The sequence below is a fragment of the Anas acuta genome, chromosome 3, assembly GCF_963932015.1.
Source record: "Anas acuta chromosome 3, bAnaAcu1.1, whole genome shotgun sequence".
Lineage (NCBI taxonomy): Eukaryota > Metazoa > Chordata > Aves > Anseriformes > Anatidae > Anas > Anas acuta.
This window is the reverse complement of record NC_088981.1, coordinates 69,658,727-69,685,203: the sequence shown is the minus strand read 5'-3', so window position 1 is coordinate 69,685,203 and position 26,477 is coordinate 69,658,727. Positions and strand designations below refer to the sequence as shown.

General features: G+C 39.4%; 1 long non-coding RNA gene across 1 annotated transcript in view; it reads left to right on the top strand.

The window, feature by feature from the left end:
• Window positions 1-26,477, top strand: part of LOC137854373 (uncharacterized) — a 127,773-nt gene that overhangs the window by 10,347 nt on the left and 90,949 nt on the right. Inside the window, exons 2-4 of the long non-coding RNA XR_011095126.1 lie at window positions 10,014-10,136; window positions 11,148-11,180; window positions 17,862-17,938. This is a non-coding gene — a long non-coding RNA (uncharacterized lncRNA). The remainder of the gene's footprint in view (window positions 1-10,013; window positions 10,137-11,147; window positions 11,181-17,861; window positions 17,939-26,477) is intronic.

The following is a 26,477-nucleotide window of genomic DNA, read 5'->3' as shown; positions in this document are numbered from 1 at the left end:
GGGCTAAAGGATGTTACTGCTTTCATGAAAAGGATGAATGATGAGCTGTGGAGGGGAGAGGAAAACAAAACAGTGATACTCAGCTGGGGCCTCTTTCTGTCACCATTTTTTCTCCTTGGTTCAAGGTTATGGGTCTGCACACCAGTTCACATTTGAAGTGTGTCATGTATTCTTCTCTCTTGGCTAGATAGCTATAATGGTATTAATATGAAAAGAAATCATTTTGCTGGGGGGAGTCACTGGAAGTCCTTGCTAAGAATAGATATGGCTCCAAATAAGCTTATAAAGTAACAAAGTGATAGGTCTCATGTACATGCTGGAAAGTGTCAGTAAGGCAGCTGTTACTCTGTGCAGACTAGGAGACCTGCCGAGAATAAGTGAGGGCGTAGCTCTGTGAAAGATCCAGCCTGAAGCTGCGACTCGAGGGCGATCTGGCAGCTGAAGAGACGCTCAGCTTCTTGGAAACATCACCTCTGGGCAGAATGGATGTGTGTGATTTTTGGATGTGTGTGATTTACCTTCTTCAGTGTAACTTATACCAAAGCACAGCTTTGCAGCACCGTCCAGAAAATGCAGTGTTTTGTGAAAGTGCTCCCTGCTATACACATACTCTAAAACACCAGATATTTCTGTGTGACTGACTGTCCAGTGTGTATGCCTGAAGCTGCAGGTTGTTAAGAAATCCCAGGCTTAGGTATGCCATCTCCTGAGACCTTGCTGAAGGAAATATGGACACATGGGAATTTCTACTGAGGCCAGGCATGTTCTCCCATAATTACAATACAGTGCAATAACCCTAGTTCAGAGCAAAGGTGTTGTCCTGTGAGCTGGTTTAGGTTATCTCCCCTCCCACAAACTCCAAGGGAAATACACTGTTGCCTGTAAATATTGTAGTGCTTACTGAAATATCAATATATACTTGCTGTAAATTAACAGCTTCTTTCACTTGCTTTATACAGTACAACTAAACACTGCCTTTTCCTAGCAGTTGTGCCCCTTACCAGTGGTGCCAGTATGCTCTGGGGGTGTCGGTGGAATCTGTGCGGGTTGTTAATGAGCCTGAACTCCCCCTGCTGACCTACACATGTATGTCCCAGCTGCACAAAGGACCAAGAAATGGGGCTCCTGTGAAAAGTGAGGGAAAGAAACCCACTCAGTGTTTATAACTGGAGTTTGAATTTAGGAAAAGAATCCCCATCACCATGTAGAAGTGCTAGCAAGTCAGGGAGAAGAGGTTGTGTAGCTACTCAAGCTAACCAACTACATTCACACAAAACAAATTCTGTTCCACATGGAACTCTTTTGATTATTTATCTGACTGTATTTTACACCAGTCACATATCTTTTCAGACTTTAAAATATACGTGTTACATAATACCTAAAGCAAATTGCTTAGTTCCATTGGAATACGCTTAATTAACTTATTAGCATTAATTAACACTGTGGAAATCACTAATATGATTCAGAATTTGCTGCTGTTTCTCCATGTTTTCTCTCTTGTCTGCACACACTGAAGCGTGAACTGGGAATAAAACATGGGCCTCCTGAACTTAGAGACTCCATGTAGGTGTTCTTGGTGTCTCTACGACCCTCAGACTCCATGCCATTTTTAGGGGTGATGAACACTCAGGAGGCTGGTATTAAGCTATGAAGCCTTTTACGTTCAGATTATCATCTAAAGAAAATTGAGGCTGATAATGGCTGAACAGTTTGTATATGGCTCATAGAGGGATTTATCCGTGTGACGGCTGGACTATTTTTTCACCTCCTTCCATGGTTGCTCTGTTTCCTGCTAAGGCAGGGAAGGCAGAGCAGTGAGAGCAGCCCTTTCTGTGTTTGTCTTGTGGACAAAGCACAAACATCAGTTTCCTAGCTTTAGTCAAGAACCCTGCTCTACTTTATATTGCACATTAGCATCCAGTACTTTAAATGTCTGCAGCACTGGTATTGTGTGGGTTTGTAGGTGGGAGAAGAGCCTCTTCTTTCATCTCATAGGCACCCTGGCATGGTGCTCACCTCTGTACTGTTGGTGCAGCTCGGACCCAAAGAATACCCTCTGTTTCAAAAAGTGCACATTTTGGGTTCAGCCCCCCATTACATACATACAGTTTATTGTCATGGGGAAGCTCATTCTTTCTGGCATGTTCTCACCAGACATGTGAGGTCCATGTACAACCAAATGGTGCATCTTTATTGCCTTTTCTCAGAGGATGTCAAATGTTACCATGCCATTATGCCTTCCAACCCATCCACTCTGCATGAGCATTGTTTTTTGTTCACTGATTAGTTTATATTATGGTTTTACCTTTTGTTGTGCCTTCATGTACTCATTAACAGTAGAGGAATTACAACATAATCTTTGACTCTGTGAAATTATATACTTCCCCAAACCTTGAGCTGGTACCAGTGTATTAAAAATCAAATGCAGCATTATCCAAACCAATTGGCAACAATGTCAGCTTAAGCCTATAATCTTTCATGAGCCTTCTATGATGCTGCTCTTGGGGCATAAAACTTTATCTGGTGTAACTTTTGAGGAATATAAGAAAGATGTATGAAAACATTATTTTACAAGCAAATTATATTTTGTCTTATGCCTTGGAAACCCTATTGTTTAATCTTCTAATTGTTGAATTTTCTGTCTCCAAGTAAATGTTACCTTAAGTACTTGCTAAATTAATTAAGCTTTTGTTTGCACATATGAATGAAGTTCCTGTCTAAAGAGTTTTAACTTATTTGGAGCCTCTGTTAAGGGAAGAGAAAATTAGACCATGAAAATTCATTTCTCTTTACCAGTTTGCTTCAACATACTTCTATATTTTTTTTTTTAAATTGCAACAGTTCCAGAAGATAGGCAGTATTGACTTGAAGATGTGAATGGATGGAGAACCTTTCATAAAAAAAAAAAAAAAAAAAAAAAATCTAATTGGAATTTTTATCATCTAACTTCCAGTTATTAATTCTTGACATTCCTTCCTTTCTGTTGGATTATGGGGCCCTTCAATATGCTATTTGTCATCATGAAAGTGCTTACTATCTTCAAGCCAACTCAGTCTTCTAAGGAATTTTTATTAGCTCCATATATTCAACTTCTTAGGTTTCTTACTAGAAATAATTTTTTGGTTATTATATCATTCTATTAATTTTTCATTTTTAGCCATTTCATTTTTCCTCCATAATTTGTAAAATATGGATACCAGCATTATGTGCAATATTTCTGTACATGCTGTAAATACTTTATTACTCTATTCACTGCTCTCTTTACACAAAAGGATCACAAGAATCTAATCCATCCATTTAGCAGTCTCATACCGAGAGCTCATGTTCTGTCACTTTGACATTTTTGTCTTGAAAAATTTATGTCAGCTCGATATTGTTATCCCCCTGTTGCCTCAGAGAGATTGTTTATATTTTCCGGTATTTATCCTTGTACAATATGTAAGATAGCAAGTCTGCAATTCTGGTGGGGTGGGGGGACAGGATGGTGTCTTCCTCCTGTACTCAAAGACGGAAAAAATAATGGGCTTTTTCCATTGTTCTGAACATCTCTTGCTTTCCACGACTTTTGAATGGTGTAAAGATTGGTTCATTCAGGTCCCTAAGTACACTAGAGTGGATGGGAGTGAGACCAGGTGCTTGTCTAATGTAAGTAAGTAATCTCTGACTTGTCTTTGTTCTAGACTGAGCCATTAGCACTTTATCACTGATGTTAATTGTGTCAGCCATCTGAGCCCGGTGTACTTTCCTAATGAAGATAGAAGCTGAAAGACTGAAGCAAAAAAGCCACTAAATGAATTGCCCTTCCCAAAGCCATCTGCTACCAGCTTTCTCTTTCATTCAGCAGAGGACCAGGTCATCCACTTTGGTCTGATTTATCATAGTTAACCCACTGTAACCCTTCCTTTCTGTGCCTCAAATCAGCAAATGTTTTCCAAATGTGCTGTTTTCAGAATATTGTTCCCTCTGTGTTGGACCATCTTTCCCTCACTGTCAGGAGCCTCTCAAACGATTCCCGTTTCTGGATGAGAAAGCATTTTCTCTTTGCAGTGCAGTTCAGTGAGTTATGGCTTATGACCTTTCCTCTTAGGTGACCTTCGTAGCACTAAGCCTTGAATCTGATATTGAATCTTCTTCCTTTATTTGCCTCTGATGAAATGATCTCAAAATTTTACAATGAAAGTACCTCCTCACTAATTGAAATTCCTAATGACCTTTTGGTCATTAAGAATGGACAAATGTGTCTTTTTTTTTTTTTTACTTCAAAATTTACATAAATTCACAAATGTAGTTGTTGCCTTTCAGAGAGACTTCAGAGTCTAAATAATATTTGTTAGGAAGTGTTCTCTTACTCAAAGTCAACTTTACAATTTCAGCACATATCTCAATGCTGCAGCTATCAGGAAATCTGGACAGTCAATGTCATTGTTAACTTAGCTCAAAATGAATATTAAGTTAAACCTCTTAGCTATCTCAACCCTAGCTAACCTGGTTTACTCTTACAAAGTACTGCAATGGAAACAGTAACACCATCGTATAAACTAAGATTTATTGTCTCACAGGAGAGGTTTCTGAGGTGGAGTTGGTTGAATATCTCAAGGTGACCTCCTTCACTATCTTCAGCTGGGGATGTTCCATCCTTACTAAATGTTCACTCTGGTAAACATATTTGCCACTGGTTTCCACACTTGTAGTCCAGTGAGTATTCAATAAGCAAGATTGAGTAGCACTATGAGGAATTAGTAGATAACTTGCAGTTAGGGAAAGAAAATATAAGGAAACAGATTTTTATTAAAATCCCCGCTCTAAAAGAAGCATTAGAGTTTTCTTTAACTTGTGTAGTTCTTTATTAATAGGCTTGTTCAGTGGAAAGAATGGTCAACAGTGCTTACTGTGAATTGTGGGCGTGTCCCAGTGACTGGTTGTGCTCTGAAAATGCCTTAGAATCATTAAGGTTTGAAGAAATCGTCAGGATCATCTGGCCCAACCATCCCCCTACTATCAATGTCACACACTAAACTATGTCCCTAAGCGCCAGGTCCAACCTTTCCTTAAACACCTCCAGGGACAGTGATGCCAGCACTTCCTTGGGAAACCCATTCCAGTGCCTGACCACTCTTTCTGAGAAGAAATGTCTCCTAATTTCCAACCTAAACCTCCCTTGGTGCAACTTAAAGCCATTCCCTCTAGTCCTATCACTAGTTACCTGTGAGAAGGGGCCGACCCCCCAGCTCCCGATACCTTCCTTTCAGGTAGTTGTAGAGAGCAATAAGGTCTCCCCTGAGCCTCCTCTTCTCCAGTCTAAACAACCCCAGTTCCCTCAGCTACTCTTCATAGGACTTGTGTTCCAGGCCCTTCCCCAGCTTTGTAGTTGTTCTCTGGACATGCTCGAGGGCCTCAGTGTCCTTCTTGTACTGAGGGGCCCAAAACTGATTTATTTCAAATGTTTGCTGCTATTAGCTTAAGGGAGAGGAAATTAGAGGAATCCAGAAGTTTTCATTTCCAAGTGAAACAAGTCGCACAGCACAGCACAAGACCTTTATGAATTGCAATATGGCTTCATATTAAACAAAAGCCATCTGGGTTTCCTTTGGCTTTCTATCAGTCTACATTTTTTTTCTTAGATTATGTAGTAGCAAATGTCAGAACTTTTTCACTGTCTCCCATAATGCAAAATTAGTATGTGATTGTCCATGTATCTGTTGCACTCAACTGTGCCATTGCCACCAGCCCTCAATTGTGTAGAGCTGTTCATCTTCATAGAAATATTGCCAGTGAACTTAAATGTCTCTTCACACGAGTTGTGACCTAGATCCTGCAAAATATTAAAACACTTATGTAGCTTGCTCGAGGGGAGTTTTGAATTAGTTGTTATTTTCAGGAGAAGGACTATAAGCTATTGCAGTAACAGGTGTGGTTCCTGAGTGTCTCCTTAAATGACATTGTAGTTTCCCAAATTGTTGGCTTCCTGGGCAGCTCTGCTAAATCCAGCTGAGACGATTAAAAGCATGGTCGTCCCCAAATGTTTCTCTGCCTCTCTGCTGGAAGTTACTGCCTGTGTAGTAGGACAGGCAGCTATCCTGCTAGATGCCAGCTGCTCCACTTGTGTAGTTCACATCTTGGGCTATTAGCTTTTATTGCAACCGGAGATATACTGGTCTGTGAACAGCGATGCCTTGAGGTATAGTGCCATATTGGTCTGCTATAACAGCAAGAGATGTCAGCAGAAAGGGAACGACAGTCACTGGGAGGTGAGGATTTATGATTTTTCCCTGGTGTGGCTTGCTCATGCTTAAGAACCTTCAATGACTTTGGGTTCATCAGGACTTTGCCAAAACAGGCACTGTGTGAAGTGACTTTATCAAAGTGTTTTACTGATGTTAATGAAATAAGAGAATAGTAATTAGTGTGAAGTGATGCCTGAAAATGAAACTACCAGATACTGCTACCAGCACTACCAGATACTGCTGGACTTGAATGGTCCGATGGGCCATTGCCAAGGCATATGGATAGACCCTGGTAATCTGTCGGTATATGGGCCACACCTCCACCATGAAATAGCTCCATCAGTGCAAGAAAGGTGGCTGGGGCTGTGGGTGCTGTGAGGGCCCAAGTTTGGGATGGAGTGCTGGGGCAGATGGAGGGCCTTGGGGCCCAATCCTTCCTTCCTGGGGGAGGAGAAGGGGTCAGCATTGTCCTCTGAGCTGGTGGCAGGGCAGGAGGCCTGAGGGAGGAAGAAGGATCCTGCTGGAACAACCTTATTTAACCATCAGCTAAGAAAATGTCTGTGACTGCTGATTCCTGAGCACTAATGTTTTCTTATTCTTTGGGGTGAAGATGTGAGCATTTAGAGAGGAAAGAGAGGAAAAAGTACAAAGGGCAGCGGGGATGAGAGATTGACATCCCATGCACAGGCTGCGGTATTCAGTGCAGCCATCCGTCTTGCTGTCCCTCATCTCCCTGAGGACTGATTGAGCCTGGGCTGGGCAGCCAGGGGCTGGCAGGGATGTCTGTGGGGATGACCCAGACGTCTCTGAACCAGACCCTGGGGGGAGCTAGCATGGAGAGCCAAGCTCTGGAAAGAAGAGATTTTGAAGGCTCCTGCTGTTTAATGGACTGCCTACTGGATATGCTGTGAGTGGGCCTTTGTTTTGGAGGGTTTGCTGCTGGGCAGAGGGAATGGGTATGCCTTTGACAGTTTTGAGAGTTGTTGTGGAAAGAGATGATCCTGCTATTAGATCACTTTGTCAACCTTATCTGGAGTCTGTCAGTGAGAAAACTGGGAGAAGGTGTCTGTTTTGTGCAATGCTCTTTGCGTGCCCTAGCTGGGGAGACTCAAGTGTAGCTGGAAGCACTGGGATCCGATACCAGCTAACAAGGTACAGCAAGAAAAAGGGCATAAGGTTTTAGATACACAGAGTTGGATTTATCTAACAACCCATCTCATCATAAGGCCAACATGTAAACTAGTTCTGGTTAATTACTCTCTGGAGGCACGCAGCTATTTTTCAGGGTGTGAGTCTAAATAACTTCCTCAGATATAAATGTTGGTAATGTGTGTATTCAGAGCTAGGGGAGCTCACCCTGCCCCACCAGCAGCCTGTGGAAGTGACTTGTTGAGTCTATTTGTATCTTGCTGCCATATCAGATATGCTGGTGAAATGTATTACTCTCTTATGAAATTTTGTCCTCTGATTCCAGCTCTGTAGCTCATCATACACAGGCGCCAAAGTGATACTTCTCAGCAGCTCAAAAAGCTTTCTTTGTGTTTACTATAAACTAAAGCAGTGACTGTACTTGTTAAACTTTTTTTTTTTTCTTTTTTTTTCTTGATTTAATGTGTGTGTATATATATGTGTGTGTGTGTGTGTGTGTGTGTATAACTTGTTTACATCCTTACAGTCTAGTTTGGCCTTGAAATGAGATTTAGTGAGAGATGAGGCTTCTCCAGATAGCAATCTAAAGTCAGAAAGAAAATAATTTACTGAAATAATACCAAATAATATTAAGAGATGGTGATAAACTAAAGGCTCAGGTAAACTGCAAGAGTTGCATCTGAATGGCAACTTCCCCAAAAGCAATAACAGGTTTGAGAATCAAGAATTTTCTACCCAGATATCCCTTTTGAGTAACCTTGAGGTTGTTGCATTTGATCCAGTCTGCTAGCATATTATGTGAAAAAACAAGGAGATAGACAAGAACACTGAGATGTGTGGCACTTTCTTCATGAGCAAAACAAAAGTGATGTTTTGGTAAAGGTTCAGCTGTGAATCTGACAGAACCAAACTAAATACATGGGGAGCAGTTTCATGCATTTCCAGAAATCAAAGTTCACCTAAAGCAGTTCTTATGTCTCCATTGGCCATTATGGAATCTCTGGAACATAAAAGTGCAGAAGGGAAATCACTGATTTTGTTTGTTTTTATAAACTTTCAGCAGTTTTTTGTTTTTCATAACTGATTTACTGGGTCATTTGCTGGTCCTTCAGGTTTGTTATTACACAGACTTGTGACATTTCTGGCAGCTTTGTGGTGATGATGTGATGTGACAATGAGCGTATCCATTAGATTAGGCTTCTTTTTTACATGTAGCTGTGCAAACTTTGAGATGGATCACAAGTCAGCTCTAAAAACTGCACCTAATCACTTAATTAAGAGTTTTAACTTATCTCTGTCTAATAATATATACTGTCTTTTGGAGTAACTAATATTGCTTTTGGGGCCTTTTTTTCCCCCTAAATTGCTGAGGCCTTCTGAAACCAGGTAGAAGTGTGAATTGAACAGTTACAAGAAGAGAAAAAAAATTTTAAAAACTTGTTTTTAGCTTTTCTATTTTTTTTCCAGTTCCTGGGTCTTGAGGCTTTTTGAAAGTATAAAGTGTGATATTTTTTTTTTTCCCTTTGAAAAACAAAACAAAAATAAAAACATTCCTATTCACAGAACTAGCAGAACCTGGTCTGCTCAGTTGAAACCATGATTACTGAAGGATAAGATGAATATATTTCTTATTGAAGGGCAATTGACGGATTAAAGGCTGATTAACATTGACTATTGTTTACTTGTGTTAGGTAGTAACTATTTGATTCCTGGTGGGCAGAAGTCATTGTGAAAGCTTGTGTGCTTTTGACAGAAGTGGAGGACTGGCAGAATGATTCTTGGGAAAGTGCAATTTTTTCTGTTAAGATGGAGCAGCCAAATACTTCCTATGCAGTATGTCTCAGCTTTTATATATTAAGAAGTATATAAACACACTGAGAGTAAGGAGGGTTGGGGAATCCTTCCAGAGGCACTCAATAAATCCTACATCAGGTAATAAACTGGTTGATATGAAAGGGCCTGTCTAGTCACGTGAGATACTTATCTCTTATTGAGATTTGATACTTATCACAGACCCATGAGTTTGCAAAATTTAGGTGGGAAGTTTTCCCACCTAAATTTAAGGTGAGCAAAGGCCATGACAAGCCATTTCTGAAAACAGACTGGTATTTCACACTTATCAAACCATTAGAGAAGTCTTTGTTCAGTATTTTAGAATTTTTGAATTTCTTGAGAAGCACAAGACACTAGAGAGGAAAAAAGTAATGCTAACTCAAACAAGCTCCAAATAGCTTTGTGTTGAGAAGATCTGGCTTTTATAAAACCTTTGCTCTGTAACTCAAGGCGCTTCATCTATCACTACAATATGCTATGCTCATACCTACAGTCTGTTCCTATGTACTGTGATAACAGATGTTTCAGGCATTGCAGTAGGCTCCTGCCTACTGTGTGCATTGTGCCTGGCAGTGCAGAAGATGTGGTCCAACTTCGTACGAGAGGAGACTTGTTGGTAGCTCCCTTACCTTGCTTTGGGACCTGTGTTTAACCTGGTCCTTGCCTGAGCTGTATTATGACTATGCCTGTTTCTGGCCTTGCACCTTGTTGACCCTGATCTACAAGGCATTGTGTTTTGACTTGATTAAGATGTCTGTCCTGCTGTGTAACTTATATGTGGCTTAAAATTGTTTTCTTCCATTGCAGGCTGTGATACATCAAATAACTGGTGTTTCCCACCTGTTATGAACATGTACAAGGAAAATCAATTGCAAGTTGGTGCCCTTTCTTTTTGAAGCCATCCACTGAAAACAGGATTAGTCTTTTCTGGTGAATTTTGCAGTCACATTTTATTTTCCCTTCTAGATACAATTTTATTTTTTTTTTCCTCCTGATTGTATTGGTTATGATGAACATATGTTGGCTAATAATAATGAACAACCATAATATCAACAATGTTATAGTTTTGAAATTTATTTGCAAATATGTCAAGTAGTCTTTTTATGCATGCTTTGATATTTTCCATTCCTTTCCTCTGATGGTGTCTCCATAATTTCAATTGCTCTGTGGTATACATCACAGTAATTATTATGTAAAGAGACATGAACACTTCTAAAAAGTAAGCTATTCATCATAAATCTGCTCAGTTTGTTAGTTTAAAATAACCACATGAGTATTATGAGTTGGCAGCAACTATTCTACCTCAGAAAGAGGTAGGGTATTGCTTCCATGCTGAGGACACTTTAAATAAGGCCAGTGACAAAACTGTGAGCTGTGGTTACTGTATTTCGCCACAGTTCAGCACAATATCACCCCAAAGTAACATGCCCTGGTGTGGTAAGGATGCAGAAGTGCAGCTGGATCTCCTATGTAAGGAAAGAACCCTCAGGGTATCATTCCTAACTAATTGGCTTAAGAAGACCCAGGTGGAATGAAGAGGCAATAGCTGGAAAGTAAAAATTATTATTACTATTATTTTTTAAAGAAAGTCCTGGCATCAAAGTGACTACATAAATAAATGAAGAAATATTTTGTTCCTCAGATATGAACTTTCTCAGTTGAAGTATGCTGATGGAAAGAGGAAAACAGTTATTTTGCTTTGCACTTTATTTTTGAATGCATAGTAAAGCCTGCACCATTTTTTTTTTTTTTTTGTGGCTTTGGGTAGGAAGTTATTTTTCTGTTTTAACCAAAGTATCAGCATGTCTCATTTTCTGTCAATAATTTACAGTTTTGTCTTAAAGACCTCTTTCCTTCAGTCTCTGTTAAAATCTCTTTAAGAGTTTTACTCTATTTACTGGCACGTGTACTTCTCCTTAAAGGGTGTTCTTTATGTTGTAGGTGGGTCTCTTGGATGCATTTATTCTCACATTTGTAAGTATCTAACTCAACCATTAGAGCTGGAGTTTGGAGTCTGCTTTGGATCTTTCTATACTTGACCTTAGACAATGTGCATCTTCATCTTACTCAAGTGGTAAACACCACTGTGATGTTGCCTTTCTCTTTCCATTTATATAAAGTTAGTCTACAGTGACCATGTACTGTAAATCTGTCAGGTAGAAGAGATGAATCTGAGTATGAACAGTGAGTGTAAGGATAATATATGATGTTGAATTGTACCATATATGAGGGAAGAATTCTACTGGTTTTTCATTCTTTTTTTTTTTTTTTTTTTTTTTTTCTTTAGTTGACCTATGGTATAGTATTTGGTATGGTTGTTAGAATTCTTTACTATTTTTTTTTTTTTTAACATGCACAACACATTAAAACACTGAAATACAATCTCTGTGGAATCCCCTTGGAATTTTTTTGAAGCTGTGAACATTTAGCTTCCTTTCTAGCTTTCTAGCTACCTTCTTGTTTTTGTCCTATAACAAGATCCTTTAATATAACTCCCAGATCTGTAGTATAGAACCTTACACCTTATAAAAAAGGATTTTGCAATGGAGGTAAGGAAATGATATCAGAAATATCTCTGCAAACAGCTTGCCATAGAATTAAAGAGATAGTGTCGAAGTTGGCATGATGCCAGTACTGGGCAAACACTGCTTTTGGATATTTTTCGAAAGTTGATTTAATTCTTCACATATGTTCTTTCCCCAGCCCCCAAAGAAATAGTTTTGCAATGCTCTTAAAAAAAAAAAAAAAGAAAAAAAAAAAAGAAATCAATGCCAGCTGTTGAGTTTCTTAGAAGAAACTTTTAACAACAAAGAACTCAGCGCGCACAATGGAATTAAATACCCTGGGTACAAGAAACAGATTTGTTTTAAAATAAAGATTGTGATCAACAGTAAATACAACAAAATAAAGCTTTTATCATGGAAAAAAAAAACTTGAAGGGAATAAAAAAATCCAAGAAGATGAATTTCTTCCAGTGTTAAGTCCTACAGATCAAGACAGAGATGCCATCCTTGCTCAGGTTGGTTGCTACCTGAGGTAGAAATAAGGGAGTATTTAATGTACATTGTAGTCAGTACTTTCAATAAACCCCTTAACTGGCCTGTGGCTGCAGCTAGTGTTTGCACATACCACACCTGGTAATTTGGTACAAACCTCTTGCAAACACTGCCGTATTACAAGAGTTAATTTTGCCCCCAGAGATTTTATTTTTAGTGATCAAAAGCAAACAACCACCTACCTTGCACCAAAACTAAACAAAACCAAAAAAACATAAATAAACACAAACCAACAAAAAAGCAAACCCCCAGATGAGCAACCTTCCTTCCCTTGCTTCAACCTAATATTCAAAGAAAAAAGCCTTCATTACAGCATTCAGCACCTTTTTAAACCTACTTGATTTGACAGCTGACACATAGCTTTTTTTGGTCAAGTGCTGAAAATATTCAAGGATGGGGATTTCACAGCCTCCCTGAGAATCTGTGCAGTATTTAACTGGTATAATTGTAAAACATTTTTTTCCTTATATTTATCTTACTGGAATTTCCCTTGTTGCAGTCCGTGTTTGTTGCCTTTTGGCTGTTGTTGGGCCCCTTTAAAATATCTGACTTCATCTTCTCTCCAACCCTATTTAAGCTGTACAAAGGCTGCAGTTAGATCACCCACCAGCTCCCTTCTCGCCAGGCTTAAGCAGATGCAGGTTCCTCAGCACCTGCTTGTATGTCATATGCTCCAGCCCTCTAACTACCTTAGTAGCAACTTGTCTCTTCCTGAATAATAAATAAATAATAAAAAAAGACCACTTTGCACATTGTTGCTCACAGGCAACATTTTCTAAGGTCATTAGTGTTTGCTCCTCCATAATATGTGAAAAGATGGGCCTCCAGCACAAGAAAGATGTGGACCTGTTAGAGCAAGACCAGAGGAGGGCCACAAAGATGATCAGAGAACTGGAGCACCTCTCCAATGAAGAAAGTCTGGGAGAGCTGGGGATGTTCAGCCTGGAGAAGAGAAGGCTTCAGGGAGACCTCACTGTGGCCTTTCAATACTTAAAGGGATCTTACAAAAACAATGGAAAAGTACTCTTTACTCAGGTAGATAGGACCAGTCTTAAACTAAAAGAGAATATATTTAGATTAGACATTAGGAAGAAATTCTTCACAGTAAAGGTGGTGAGGCACAGGAACAGGTTGCCCAGAGAAGCGGTGGATGCCCCATCCCTGGAGATGTTCAAGCCCAGGCTGAATGGGGCCTTGGCCAACTTGATCTGGTGGGTGGTGCCCCTGCCTATAACTAGATGATCTTTAAGGTCCCTTCCAACTGAAGCCATTCTGTGATTCTATGATGGGGCTTCAGATAGAAGTAAATGTTTACTTTTTTTCTCATTTTCATTTTCTGCTAATGGGTAGTCAGAGACTGAAGATGGCTGAAGACTCAACCATCTTCTTGCACTGATCTTTTGTCGTGAACTACTGCTGAAGAGAAATGCCCAAAGAAACTTCAAGGTCCATGTCATACAGTCTGCTGACATAATAAAACAGCACCCACCAGTGTCATCTCTCTTACCAGATTTGCCTCATCTATTTTTAAAGCTTTCCAAGGATGATGGCTCCAGGATCCTCCAGTTCTTTTTTACTGTCAGGAAGAATATTACAGTGTGTATTATGAAACTTTCTAACTAAAATTTTATCCCATTACCTTCTGTTTCCTCCACAATGAGTACAAGGAACAAATTTATCCCTTCTTAACAACAGCCCTTTACACGTGAAGGCTGTTCTCATGATCCTTCTCAGTCTTTTCTGCTATAGGTTAAAGAGGTCAAATACCCTCATTCTTTCCTCCTAGACCTCTTTTTTTTTTTTTTCCAGACCTCAATCAATCATCAGTCTCTTCAGTACCCTTTCCAGCAAGTGTAACATTTAAGAAAAGAAAACTCCAGCTGAAGTTTGAACAGTGCTATGTAGGATGGAGAGACGATCTTGCCAGTCTTACAAATTACATTTCTAATTATTTAAATCAACTTTTTTTTCTTTCTTTTTTTTTTTTTCTTTTTTCAGTATTGTTATATTGTTGACTCCTGCTTAGCTTGTAGATCTACAGTAATTGCCAATTTCTTTTCTTTCAGAGTTGCTGTTTAGCCATCTGCCTTCCAGTACCTGTGTAGTTGATTGTCCTTGTCTGGCTACTGTAAATTGTGCACACCCCTTTTGAATAATATTTCTGTGCAGTCCAGTACTTCAGTGGATCGTGTCTCTGATTTGTTATGATCCCTTTGAATTCTATATCAATCTTTCAATATATTCCCATATCTGTAAATGTGGTAAGCCACAACAATAATGAAAATACCATATTGCATGGGACTCTAGGTATGCCTTATGGGACTTTGTACAATGCATAGCTCCATACTGATAGTAGATTGCATGTAACTACTCTGGTATGGTTTACCAACCCATTTTACACCCTTGGTTTGTACTTTCACGTAGTTCATGTTCCAGTAGTTTAATTGTGAAAATGCCATGTACCACAGACTGAAAATAATGTCTATCAATGTAATGGGAGCTATAGTCCCACACACGGTTAGAGTTGCAATGAAGGAAAAAAGCTCCTCTACTAACTTAGGTTAATCCTAGTAAGAATGGCAAGTAATTTAAAATAGTACATGGCTTCAGGCAGTGACGTACCAAAATGAAATGAAGAAATATTAGAAAGAAGCATGAAACTAAAATAGCCTTAAAATTGTCATTCAGTCTGACTTCATACATTGCTAAATGTGTGGTTATTCATCTCTAACCTGGACACATGCTGAAACTACTTGCATCACTTAACCTTTCCTGCCTTGAAGCAAAATAATGATTGAGGACTGGTAGAATCAGGCAGAGTGAGTAGTGTGGGTAAAGAGACTTTTTTTTTTCCCCAGTAACAGTTCTTCCACTTTGTATATTGTTACAATGCTCAAGTGGAGAAAAATATCATGAAAAACAAACAAACAAACAAACCGTTTGTTTAACAAAACCAGGTGAAGCTACAAATGATGTTATGGAATAGATGCATGATTTCATGCATGGAGAGGATATAGCATCTGGATGGAAAACAGGCCCATGTTTGTAAATCTTACATTTTTTTCCAAAGTCTTCATTCTGGGGCCAGTTCTCTTTAATGTTTTCATAAATGATCTGGATGCAGGGCTCAAATGCATACTAAGTAAGTTTGCAGATGATACTAAATTGGGAGGAGCTGTTGTCTCCCTCAAGGGCAGAGAGGCCTTGCAGAGGGATCTTGACAGATTAGAGGGATGGGCAATCACCAACTGCATGAAATTTAAGAGGAGCAAGTGCTGGAGTCTGAACCTGGGACGGAGAAACCCTGGCTGTATGTACAGACTGGGGGATGAGAGGTTTAAGAGGTGTTTCGCAGAAAGGGATCTGGGGGTTCTGGTTCATGGCAAGTTGAATAAGAGAGAGAAGCATGCCCTGGCAGCCAAAATGGCCAGCCATACCCTGGGATGCATCAGGTTAACTGCTAGTCGGTCGAGGGACAGGATTGTCCTGCTCTGGTGCTGGTGCGGCCTTACCTTGAGCACTGTGTTTTGGGTGTCACAATATAAAAAGGACATAAAATTATCAGAACGTGTCCAAAAGAGGGCTACAGAGATGGTGAAGGGTCTGGATTTATGAGAAGTGGCTGAAGTCACTTGGATTTTTCAGCCCAGAGCATAGCAGGCTGAGAGGATGCCTCATGGTGGCCTGCAGCTCTCTCACGAGGGGAACGGAGGGGCAGGCACTGAGCTCTGCTCTCTGGGGACAGCGACAGGACCCAAGGGACCAGCATGGAGCTGCAACAGGTGAGGTTCAGGCTAGATGTTAGGAAAAGATTCTTCACCAAGAGGGTGGTTGGGAACAACAAGCTCTCCAGGGCAGTGGTCACGGCACCTGCTGGAGTTCAAGAAGCATTTGGACAACACTCTCAGAAAAATGGTCTGATTTTTGGCCAGTCTGTGTGGATCTGAGAGCTGGACTTGATGATGCCTGTGAGTCACTTCAAACTTGGGTTATTCTAAAATACTGTGATTCCATGATTCTGCGAGATCTACAATGCAGGGCACCAATGCACTGCTAGATTATACCTGTTCTACAGAGAGAAGAATGTGATACCATGACTTGTCCTACTGAAACTGGCAGAACTTTTTCAGGGCTGCCAATATCCCCAAGGTTTCCTGGAAAAATCAGATGCTTCCTTCACAAAGTCCTGCACTGCACTGAGTCTATGTATTTTTTCACTCTGTGATTTCCATGTAACACTTTGTGGTCCACTCTTAGCACCTTAAAAGGCCAGCTGTTCCTTCAGATTATCAGTTAGCTGGTTATCTATAAATGGGGAATGGCTACATCCCTGGGGAGATTCTGGGCTGGAATATAAGTAAATGCTCATATAGGATAAATTTTCATATAGGATAAAAATCAGGAAGATGTCTTTATATTGTCTTACAAGCATCTTAAGACACAGAAGATAGTTCTAGTTTATATGTATAGGCTATAATTTGTTAATGCGATAATACACATTGAATCCTTACTTTCCAGATGAAAGAATATGGACAAACTCCTTCACCATACAAAACTTGTGATCTCTAGAAATGTGTATGCCATTTGTATTTATTTTTACATCAACGTGGATTTGTTCTCCATATCCTTGTAGAATCCCCTCTTGAAGCACAACAGGATTGACATACAGTGATAATTTTCTTTGAAGTTCTATGTTTTCTAGGCTTGAGCTTCATGTGGTAGTTTGAGCAGAGACACAGTAGATGGCAGTGCTTAACATAAATTACCTCTTCTGCACATTCCTGTTCCCAGCAGTAGCTGTCCAGAGCCAGTGAGATTACCCCCTGCTCCTTGGCTCCGTGAAGAGGAAAGGAGAAGGCTTCTGCAAAGCAATTTATTTAGAAACATCACTTTTGCTTGGTGGATCCAGACTGCTGAATAAGCAAAGGCAACTGCCACTGATCTAACCATCCTAATCACTGGTAGGAGTCTCTGAAGGCCTCCTACCTTCTTACAGAGTGGGGTTTTCAGCAGATGCCAGTGTATTTTTGTTTTCACCCGTGCTTTTTTCTTCCACATAGAAGATCATTAACAAATTTAAATAACCCCCTTGATTCACATTCTTAATGTGTTCAATGCTTCAAAATCTAGGCAACTTGCCCATTGGACTCATTTCTTCCCATTCATACTCATAGCTCTTTATAGCTGTTTTTTTTTTTTTTTTTTTTTTTTTTTTTCTTTTTATGTGGATATCAGAACTCTCATTCTTGGTGCCTTGTGACTTTTGAACTTATATCTCATACTGAAATAATAATAGCATTATTTGAAAGTTCCCAGTTCCTGAGATATTCTTCATCAATTTGATCTAGTGCAAGGGTCAATCTGAAATAGGAGAAAAAGGAGGATGGAGGGGAAAGGAAGGAAACAGGACTTTCCTGAATGCATAGGAAACTAACACAATACTGCTATGGTGCCAAGGACTGGCAAAACAAGGAGGAAAACCTCTGAATTAGAAAGTTTTAAGTGGAAAGCATTGTTTTCAGAATTTTATAGAGTCATACAAAGGAGAATGCATTGAAGGTTATCATTCTGAAGATGATTTCAGAGTTATATTTTTCAGGTGGATCATGAAGTGACAGAAACATGGGATAGTCTAGAAGGTTGACTGTGTTCTCTGCCTGGGAAAGAAGCAGCCAGGTAACATCATATTTGCATCTCTTGAGATTCACAGGAAGGAAAGATCTTGTTCTTTTCATTTTGATTGGATTCTCCTTCTCTTCAGCCAGAAAATAAGTTTCTTTTAATTATTATTATTATTATTTTTTTTTATCTGCTACAGGATTGTGAAGAGTGTAAAGACACATCTCATAATATGGCAAATAGTTTAATTACAAAAACTGGAAAATTCCAAAATATGGAAAAAATTCTGAACAAAAGTGCTACTTAGAATAATAAATTGGAAAAAGAAAATTAGTTTCAATAAACTAAGATATTGACAGAATCTGTTTATGAAAATTAAAAAAATCTGCAAGTGTCTTGGTCATCCTGAAAGAGTCACTATTTCATTTAAGCAAAGACATGATCAAATTGTACAAAGTTGTGTGGGAAACCAATTAGTAATTGCAATTATTTCTCTCAGTCATCTTATTCAGCATGGACTGTTTACACTCCAGCCTGTATCTTTTTTGGGTCAGAAGGTGTAGGAAGAATTTTTATTGATTCTTTCTATTAAAAGACAAGAAGATTCACTTAAATTCTGCTTCTTAAAGTGGATGCTCTTTCTGGCATTAGTAAACAGGGGAAAGGACTGTTTTCAAACAGATCTATGCTGGGAGAGTTTGCTGGGATGGAGGTCAGGAATCCCTCCAAGAAATGATCCATGCAGCAAAGCTTGTCCTGCGCTCCTCATAGTGTACAGATGATCTCCTTGGGAGAATCTTTCCCATGTCATAACCATCTTAGAGGGTGACTCTGACTTTCATCTCATAAAGGACAAAAATATGAATAAGCAAAGGATGAGATTTTTCATCTTTTTCTCTGGATGCCATTCTTCCAGGAGAGGTCTAAATGGACTGTAATGTCAAAAGCACTGTGGGGACATTTGCACAGTTACAATCTTGTGAAGAAGCTCATCAGTCAGAATAGCTGATTTGGGAAGCAAGAACACTGCAGTTAATGCCGATTTCAAATTCTCTTTATAGAGTTAGCTTAGGGTTTTATAATATGTAAGATTAGCACTTCAGAGACCCTCATCTTTTTTTTAGAAACAAAGATCAAATTTTGACTGTAAACTTTCTACTGTTTGTCTCAGAAGAAGAAGAGCTATTAAACAACAGCTAATTTTCTTCAGTCCTCATATCACATAGTTGTTATCCCTGTGAATATTCCAGAGCAGACAATCACTACTTCTCATGCTTAAGAAAGAAAACAATAGAAACCTTTACAAAGTCACAAGAGTATTCCACACGGTGTTCTTAGCTTTCAACAAGGTCTAACTTGTCTGACACAGTTCAATGCCCCTGACATAATTTCTGCAAGCTTTGAAATGGAGTGTGATTCCTTTGCCAGTAAGACAGGCTGCTTCCTTAAGTTCGTTTGGAAATAGGGTAACCAGAAGAAAAGACATGAATTGACAAGTACCAAAAACAGGACATCTTGTAGTGACAGAAACTGAATTCCTGCAAGACTGAAATCTTGCAGTACAGCTGAGATACATTAGGAAATGCATTTTTTTTTCTCTCATTTCATTGAGATGCTACTTTTTCTTTCCTTCACTGCCTCTCTTCTCTTCAGATTCATTCTGCTTTGTGTATTCTGCTTTGTGATCCTTCAGGCCAGATAAATTCTTTCAGAGTCCTGGTTTTCCACTGCAACCTTCACAGAAAGCTGTGATTTTCCTTCCAGGCTGAGCCAAGGAACATGTGAAATTCCCCTGGTTTTCCTGGAACATGCTGCTATTGGTCTACTAATGGTTTGCTCCAGCACTCTGGGCACTAGTTAATTATTATGACAAATAGTCACTCTGGAGACAAGCTAAATAAAAAGGAAAAAGTGAAGCTCCCATCTCAATTGTTTTACTATAAAGACAGAATAGAAGATCTGGAATAGCCTGTGTATCTCTCCAAGAAAACCTTGCCTGGTTCTACTGCCTAGAATATGACTTAGTACAGTAAGTTAAAGTTAGTAAAATAAGGGAGGGGGTGAGTATGTATCAAAAGGGGCCTGGATTGGCAGGTTTGCATCAGTATTCTGTACAATTCCTTCTTGCATTAGACTATTTTCATGCAGTACACTTTTTTTTTTTTTCCCCCCACATTGCTTTTGCCTGTCTTTTTGGTATGAGTTTTGAGACTACACTCAGAAAAGAAGCGGAGTGTCAACTATTCACCCATCTGCACTGAATAGATCAGACCAGATTTGACTATTTCTTTTTTCTTTTTCTTTTTCTTTTTCTTTTTCTTTTTCTTTTTCTTTTTCTTTTTCTTTTTCTTTTTCTTTTTCTTTTTCTTTTTCTTTTTCTTTTTCTTTTTCTTTTTCTTTTTCTTTTTCTTTTTCTTTTTCTTTTTCTTTTTCTTTTTCTTTTTCTTTTTCTTTTTCTTAACTTAAACCTCTCTTTTAATTGTGTCTTTCTAGAGTTTTTCAATCTTGACCGTATCTTTCTTGTGCAAGGACATCTAAAACTGAACAGATGTTTCTCCCACAATCACCTTCGTTCATAACAGGCATTCAGAGAGTATTGCTGAAATATTCATAACCTTTACGAGACTGTAGTGCATGAATACTAATGAATAGTAAGCTATATGGTGCTTTAGAACAATGACACAATAAGGCAAGTCCAAGTTAAAACAACACACAAACATGCACAGTCTTAGGCGAAGACTTCACATGTATTGCTATAGTATTCACAGCTCAACTAATTTTTCAGTTTCACCATTTTTATCAAAAAACACAATTTTTGATGGCATTTTCCCCTCGCTGTCAAACAAATTATGAATATTTAGACCATCTCACCTGGCAAGGTTCTGAATGTCAAAGCACAAATGGAAAATACAAACTGTAGATTTGTGCTAGGCTCAGATTTTGCTGTCTTTGAAGCTGGCTGGTGGGTTGTAGTTGGACCTACTAGAATGAGTCCAGAAGAGGGTCATAAGGATGACTGAAAGCCTGGAGTACCTCTCCTATGAAGACAGGCTAAGAAAGTTGTGGTTGTTCAGTCTGGACAAGAGAAGGCCCAGGGGAGACCTCATTCATACCCTTCAATACTTAAAGGTAGCCTACAAGATGGGGAGGGTCTCTTTGTCAGGGATTGTAGAGAGAGGACAAGGGGGGATAGCTTTAAATTGAAAGAGGGTATATTTAAATTAGATGTTCGAAAGAAATACCTTACTCAGAGGGTGGTGAAGCACTGGCACAGGTTTCCCAGAGAAGTTCTGGATGCCCCTGGAAATTTTTAAGACCAGGTTGGATGGGGCTTTGAACAACCTGATCTAGTGTGTGGCATCTTTGCCTATGGTGGGGAGGGGGTGGTGGTGGTGGTGTTTGGAATTAGATGGTCTCTAAGGTCCCTTCCAACACAAACCATTCTGTGTTTCGATGAATCTATGATTCTGTGATTCTGTGATTGCTGTTAAAGTAGCTTCAGATTTGCAGTCCATCCTCACATGTAGTGTGCAAGAACCAGAAGTGGAGTGCAGTGAGTTGATCTTGGATGGAGGAACCTAACAGAACCCAACCCATCAGCCACCACTACTTGCTTTCTGGGATCTCCATAGACCTTTACCTTTGCTCTTTTGTCACCACAGGTTGGCACTGCTATAACACTGAGCAGTGCCCCTGGTGAAGATGTTGTGAAGCACTGGTGAAGTCTCATGCTTTCAAGTTTTTCCCATGTCCTGCGTCTTTCAGATGAGGATATCTGCCTTATGTAAATGTTTAATTGTCAGCCCTGCATGGTCTGTGTTTCCCCATGCTAATAAAGGAGCTGTTTTAGCCCAGTGCTGAGAAGAGAATATCCCCTCAAATAATCTACAACTTGTCCCATTTTACATAGTTTTAAAATTACAAATTACATTATTCTAACTCCCTACTGCCAGTGTTTAAAGACTTGTTACCATGGAATTTCAGATGAAATAGAAATAACGATGCCAAGAGACATTAGCTGACACCCTTGGCGACTGATGAGTTCTAATGCTTATCAAGACAATCTCTCTCACAATGTGATCAAATGCTGGAAATACTGACATTTCATAAGCATGTGTCACCAGGAGATGAGAAGTCTTAAATGTATTTAGGGAGGGGCTCAGGTAGTCAAAATATCATAAATGATAAAACCTGTGAGTTATAGCACACTGGCTAATTCAGAACAATAGCTTGTCATGTTTTTATCGGGGAAATCATGTAAGATCATGTAAGGGAAGAAGTAATGCAAAAAGAAAATGAAAGGTAATTATAAAAGGAAAGGTTAGCTGTCATCCTGGTAATAGTACTTGGTATCAATCTATTTAATTGCCACGTGAGTTTGTTAGAGGGACAGCACATAGGGATGCCAATAAATGTGGTGGGGCCCCTGCTACCTGTTTTAGCTCCTGGAGTTTCTCTCTTCATTGCATAGGAGGCCTTGTGGGGCTTGTTCCTTCTGGGGTTCCCTAGATCAGAAAAGGAATCAGCAAAGGAGCATGCAGCTGGTATGAGGGAAAGGATGATCAGCAGCAAGGGCCCCCCATCACTGCAGCAGTTGTAGTGGGCTTCAGCTGGGTGAGGAGGAAGAAGGTATCAGTGATGGGGCAGAAATGCTCTCCATACTCTCACAGAGTGGTCCCTGGGCTGTCTGGCTCATGGTTCATAGATTTCCTCTGGTCTGCCTCTGTGTGATCACATAGTCAATTGTTGAAAAAACCCTAGATTTTTATTTATTATATACTCATGAGACATACATGTGGCAGGAGCGTCTCTCTACCTTCAGGCCTAAGAAAGGCAGAGTGACAATAATGGACTTACATTTGGAGCAAGGGGATGCCATTGCAAAGCTTGGTAGATAATTTGTGGTAACCATGTGGGTCCACTGGACAACATGGTGAGGGGAGAGACAAAGCTAAGTGTTCCCAAAACCTTGAAGTTGAGGCAATACTTTTGCTGTCACTTCCCAATGTGTGTTTGCATACTATGTTTCCTCAATGGGGTTGTGAAGCTCTAGGGCAACAGCTGTAACAGAGCAGCTGAGCTATGAGGCACAAGATTTTTTCCACTGTTTTCTCCAATTTCACTTTAATTAAGACTGAGGACTCTTTTTCCTCATCCCTTATCTCAACCACTGGGTGTGGTAAGGGGGAAAGAAAAGGACAATTTTCTTATATGAATATATTATTGCTGCAAAACAAGTAAGAAAATAAACCTTTTGTACAACTGAAACCGGACTCCAATACTTCCTCTTGGCACACAGCATACAGAAAAATTACACAGGAGCCTCTTATAGCATAGCCTGAAGATCAACATGAACTTTTATTAGAAGACTAGATATTTTTTAAAAAGCAAGGTTGTGTTCCCTCAAGTCCACAAGCCATAGAAAGGGTAAAAAAAAGTCTTTTCTTCTTCTGGTCTTCAGTGCTCTTCTCTTGTGCTTCTCAGGCAAAGATACCAAAGTGTCAAGCAGGAGCAAATGTATTGCCACCAGTCTGGAGGTGAATACCATTTCTCCCTGAGGGACTCATTGACACCTTCTCAATTAAAACACAGTTTCAGAAACTACAGGGTAAACCTAATAACTACAGGGTAAATCTATTTAATAAAAATATGGTAACGTTTCCTCAGTTATGAACATATTGAAGTAGAACTAATCCAGAGTCCACCTGAGAATTACTCTATTTAATACTGTCACATAGAAGATGAATGAATGGGTCCAATAGCATTTTGTTATGAAAAGTGGTTGAAGATGGTGCTGCAGAATACTTAAAGAGCTGGAAGATAATGCTTCATGGAAAAAGCAAATGTTTCATGGCATAAGCTTCTCATGGGCTAAGTTTTCACCCAACCAGCCCTAATGGCTACTTGGAAAGAAATAATTATGATGAGGGAATGAGAATTGCCTGAAAAGAGAACATAACAAGCTGTACAAACATGATATTTTTATTTTGATTTTGATTTTGATTTATTTATTTTTGCCTTTTCTAGTAATGTCTTACAATTTAAGGAAAATAGCATGTGTTCCATCATTACCTGTGTTTTCTGAAGCATCGAGTTCTCTCATCAATATTTATAATTTATTGAAATATTAGAAAGGAGAAATTATTTTGCATTACTCAAAACAATAATGGTTATTTTGAATTAGTTATTTATTTCCATGCCTAAGAAATCCAGCCTAGAAAAATGATTATTTTTCTATTACCTTTATATCTCTGCAGGGGTTTGACTAAATACTCGCAAAAATTTGTTACTGTATAAAACATTTTGCATAATTGCTCAGAATCTTATTTACCAGGACATTCTTTGAGATGTCATAGAAATAGGCTTAGAGTTGTACATTTTGGATATCAGACTTTGTAATGTACAGAAAACCGTAGTAAGTTTTGAACTTTGTAGTCATTATGCACTTCCAAGATTTTTATGTCTCTCTGTTTATGACAACTTTCACATTTTATTGCCTTTTCATAAATGTTTCACAGTTTCACTTCTACATTTTGATAGAGGTGTCTTCTAGAAGAGAAATTTATGGAATGAACCTGATTTATTTTTTCTGCAGCTCTGAAGTCTGTATTTTTTATTTCTGTCACCTTTCCTGACAAAATGTATCATCTGCTTGAACCACATATTGCTCTGTGGAATACTTTAGGAGGTGGAGTGGAAACAGCAGTTAAAAAAATCAACACATTTAAAATGATTTTTTATCCTTAAAAATCTGCAAGTTTTTTCTCCTCAGGATAAGCATTAGCCATGAGAATTAAGTATTTGTTTACGACTGTCAGACTAGACAGGACCTGACTTTTTGCAGTGTGCAGATCATGTATTCCCACTCAAAATGTTACCTAGGAACAGATTTTAAAAGAAGAGCAAGAGTTGCCCTTTCAGAAAGGCACACATTACTGAACTAAGGATTTGAAGAACTTGAAATTAGATCACTTTCTTTTCAAGGTAGTTAAAGCAGTTTGTTGGCATTACTATCAGTGTTCACAAAGCACGAGATACTGTTTTGCTTGCTTTCATTCTGAGGACAGTAATGATGGCTCCTTTATCTGGGACATCTGAGAGATTAACACTCTTCTTTTGCTGCTCCAGAGGTAGCCCAGAAGAGATTACATCTAGTCTGCATGGTAACAGCATGTTTCCGATCACCCTGCTCTCTTGGTGCTCTGGATTGAGGTATAGCTGGGAGCATAGCTTGCTTCTGACCCATGTGTCCCAACCTCCTGTGTATGGAAACAATTTACTGGTGACAGTGCAGGTGGGAAGAGTCTCTGTTTGGGTCATTCCCATGCATCCAGTCAGCAGGTGTCCACCTTGGTCTCGATCCACTCCCGAGTCTGAAGGTTTCGATATAGCTTCACAGAGGACATCCTTCTAGATCATTGGCTAGACTGTACACAGCTTGCTTGGATATATACTGGTTAACATCCAGTGCAGAAAGGTTTGCTTATGGAACCACTTTTATTGTTCTATACTTGACTATTGGTCTATAAAAATATATATATTGAAATGTGTAGGCAGGACAGGAGCTGGTTAACTACTCCTGAGATGTCAGTAGACCATGAGGGGCTCCACAGTGCATCCTCTGCTCCAGCATCTTCTTTTCTGACAAAGTAAGAAGCTTTGATTAAATGAGAGAACTACGGAGTGGCCACACGTGGTGATCTGACAGGGCTGACGCTACTAGAAGTGACAGAACATCATTATTTTTGCCAGTGGTGCAGTGCTGAATTCAAAATGATAGAATACCAAGACATTGCTTTATCTCCTTTTAATCATACTCACTTGTAGAGCAGCAAATAAACCCACCAGCTGGCAAGTTAGAGAAACAGATAAATGCTTTGCTCCCTTATGTAGAATCAGGCTAATGCCATTTACCTGCACATGACCTGATTATCCCAGTGTCCCTTTTAGGCAGGGACTAGCAGCTGAGGCTGAGTAAGGAACAGCACCATCAAATGCTGCAGACAGCTCCAGCAGTTCAAAACGTAACTCTCCATCCTGCATGGGTTGTCAGGATGCATTATAGGTACCTTGACAGTCTTGCTCATCCAGGCAAAAGCAGCTGCTTGACATCATAACTCTGATTTTTCCCCTTGATAAGAGTGCTTCTCTCTTGCTGTTGATGACAGAAAGGGCCTAAATGGTGCCTTTGGTCTGGATACCAACTGAGAGCACTAAAGTTATGGAAAAGATATCAAACCTGTATAATACTTCAGCTGAATGTTGTGTTGGTTCATGGTAGAGCTGTGTAGGGGGCTCCCATTCTGTCTCTGGTATGGGGTGCAGGAGGAGATCCTGTGCCCAGCTGTGGCTGCCCAGGGTGCAGGCTTGGAAACGACTACGGTCTGTTTTGCATTATTTCCTCTAGTGTGTTTTCAGGCTTAGTGTTCTGCTGTATTTACAAGGTGAGGTAAGGCACAAGAGTAGGTTGAAAGCTTTTCCTAAACTATCTCCAATTGTTGCCTAGTGATGTCTTGTGTGTAGTGCTAATGCATCATACTTATGTCATTGCCTTAACAGCCTTTCATTAAAAAATACTCCTTTACCTATATATGCA